The sequence below is a fragment of the Etheostoma cragini genome, chromosome 8, assembly GCF_013103735.1.
Source record: "Etheostoma cragini isolate CJK2018 chromosome 8, CSU_Ecrag_1.0, whole genome shotgun sequence".
Lineage (NCBI taxonomy): Eukaryota > Metazoa > Chordata > Actinopteri > Perciformes > Percidae > Etheostoma > Etheostoma cragini.
Window position 1 is genome coordinate 28174340 of NC_048414.1, and position 3086 is coordinate 28177425.

General features: G+C 43.9%; 1 long non-coding RNA gene across 1 annotated transcript in view; it reads left to right on the plus strand.

Moving 5' to 3' along the window:
- LOC117948787 overlaps positions 1 to 1857 on the plus strand; it is a 19720-nt gene extending 17863 nt beyond the window's left edge. Inside the window, exon 3 of the long non-coding RNA XR_004657556.1 lies at positions 1654 to 1857. This is a non-coding gene — a long non-coding RNA (uncharacterized LOC117948787). The remainder of the gene's footprint in view (positions 1 to 1653) is intronic.
- Positions 1858 to 3086: the final 1229 nt, after the last annotated feature.

Sequence of the window (3086 nt, forward strand, 5' to 3'; positions counted from 1 at the left end):
GGCGCTGTGATGTTCTGTACACCTCAGGATACAAAGGTTTGAGACAGAATATGTTTGTGGGACCAAATGTAAAGTTTGTCCCAAGAGTTGACATTGTTATGACAACCCGATAGAGTAAATTGTTTTCTGACATGTTTTTGGAGGATTAGGGTTAGAAAATAGAAAATAATCCACAATTAAAGTCATTAGTTGCAGCCCTGTATTATTTCACAGAAAATCAAGTAATTGTGTCCTCCAGATGTCCAAATCAGATTGGGCGGCCCGCATGAGAGAAAAAGGGTTGTTCAGACTGAAACAGGGTGTCAGATCACTTTTTTTATCAAAAGTGTTCATCACCTTAGGACGAGGCAAAAATCAAACCATATGTATCCTGTTAGTCAAACCTTGGCCTTTAGTTTTGCAGTGGCGGGGCTACTAATGAAGGACAGAAGAACTAGGACAGATCACTAGAAGTGATATCTTGATTCTCCGCACACACGAACCACGACAAAACTGAACAGATTGGCAGTACCAAATATAGATTTTTTTTTGGCACCTAGAGCAGATTGCTTATCATCACAGGCCTGCAAATGAAGAGAAGGGAGAGCATCGCCGCGCTCGGGAGCTCTTTAAAACCTATTTTATACAGTCTACGAGTGAAACTCATAGGAATTAGTGTAGTGTTTGTGATGCAGTCAGCTCGTGAAATTAAATGAGAATCAGAGTCATTAAAAAAAAGACTAAGTTATTCAAAAATTAAATCAGGGATGAATCGAGATCGTGATTTTATAAGGATTAATCGTGCAGGCCTATAGGGAAGGATTAACAAACCCTTGTGGAAAAAGTTGGATGGTGCAACAAGGACTGCTTGGTTATTTCATGGAATAATTGTTAAGATTTATAAAGAATATATTTAGGGTGTTTCCTCTCTAACTGGGACATTTTGGGACCGATTGGTGGGATTACTGTGGACCAAGTGTACACTGATAATAAAATGGAACCATGTATCAGCTGATTTAAATAGCTCACGTTACTGTGTTGTGGATGTGGTGTTTTCTTTAGCGGGGGTGCAAATGTTCCACCAGAACAAGTTCCTCCCTGAGATGATTCAGCAGAGCCACCGTAGCGCCCCAGACCGTTGTGATTGGTGTAAAGAAATGCTAACACACCCTAGTTTTTCCCCCTCCTTTTCCAGAATGTATGTGTGGAGCAGCCAGACCTTCCTCCGCAGTGCTGTGGAGACAGAGCTGGCAACGCGAGACAACCGAAACACTGAAGACACTGAGCTCTTGAAGATGCATCTGAAGCATACCGAGACCGTCGGCCGGTTCCTGGAACAGCTCTGGATAACATGTCTCAGCTGGAACTCTTTCGCTTCTCTATTTCCAAAAAAGACTCCTTCAAACCAAACATAGTGGCAGACACAGAAACATACATAACGATCTACACACAAACAGAAATACGAATAACACAAGTCGCTATAAGAATAATTTGTTATAAACTGTAAAATAGCTTCATGGTCTACTGTCATTATGCGAGTGGTAAATGCAGGCTTTGTGTGTAATTACAAGTCATAGTAACTGATATAGTATGTACACAATAGCAGCAAACATACTTTTGGTAAACTGGATGATGAAGGTAAATGTGATGGAAGAGGTTCAGATTCACAATGAGACTCAATCATTGACTTCATTACACATATGTACAATAGCTTTACATGTGGATGTTCATTTGGTATGTTGTTGTCACACGGCGATTTCATGGCGTAATGAAGACTGTTGGCAGATTAGTCTTTGTCTCTGGGTTGATTGGGGAAAAGCTCCGCCATGTTCAACTTAAAAAAACTCACAATTTGAAATGTGAGGGACACGCTTTTAAGAACGTACAAAAAAGATTTCCCACTTTGATCTTGGCCCTATCCCATCCATCCACTAATTCACTCATTCTTCTATACAATAATCCATTCATCATCCACGATTTCAGCCTAAATTCACCAAACATTCACACATGCTCACGCACACAGCGGTCCGATCACCCACCCACCCACCCACCCATTCATCCACCCATCTAGCTGTCCTTTCTTTTGTGTGGAGTGGTGGATCAGCCAACGTGAATAAAATAGTCAAATAATTCCTCTCTGATTTACTTTTGTTCATATTATTTTAACACTATGTACAGTCCTGCTGCTGGTCTGCCAACGAGGACGCTCGGAGGGAGAAGACAAGCGGAGTGAAGCTTTCAGACGACGCCAGAGCCTACTGGTGACTCTCTCAGTGGATTAGTTCCATGCTGGCAAGAGTTTAGGTGTGGGAGCAGCATGAGGCGAGGAGTTAGGCCCACTGAATATTTGGACAGATGGAAAAAAAGAAGCCCGGCAAAGCAAGTTTTTCTTCTGTTGATGGGATGAAGGGATGTAAGAGGGAGCTGGTTTTCTCCTCGCTGCTCCCTGCAATGAGTGGGAGGGCGGGACACACGGAGCGACAGACTGGGGACCAGGGCTGGGTATCACTCAAACGTTTTCAGTACCGCTACCGATACCAATACTGGGACTTTGATACCGGTTCCTAAACGATACCAATTTTATAAAACAAAAAGAAATTACAACATTATGTCTCTGTGTAGCGTAGAGTTTTTCCTGCGTGACATCAGACAGCCAATCACAGACATTGTTAGATCTTGGTAGAAGCATGCTGCATGCTGATTGGCTCACTGACCCTGATGAGATTTAGTCCTTAGGGATTGAGATTTGCCGTCGTATGACGAGGCATTTTCTGATCCTCGATACTAAAGAGGCGGTTCAGTTGGTGCCTAAAAGTCTTGAATTCCCTACCCAGCCCTACTGAAGACTGATCACATGATGGTCACCCTGACAGCTCCAAGATGACTGGAATGATGAAATAACCAAAGTGGGACGTAGGCACCTTGAGCAAGGCACTTGAGCCTAAGCAGCTGATATAATGTAACACGTGAGGGCCCCCCAGGGCTGGAAGTTGGCCCTTGGAGTTCCTTCCCTGGTTCCGCGGGCCACACGAAGCCAATTCCTGCAGCATGTGGCCTGCATTCTTCCTCACAGGGCTCAGGGGCTGATGGGGGGGGGGGGGGGGGGG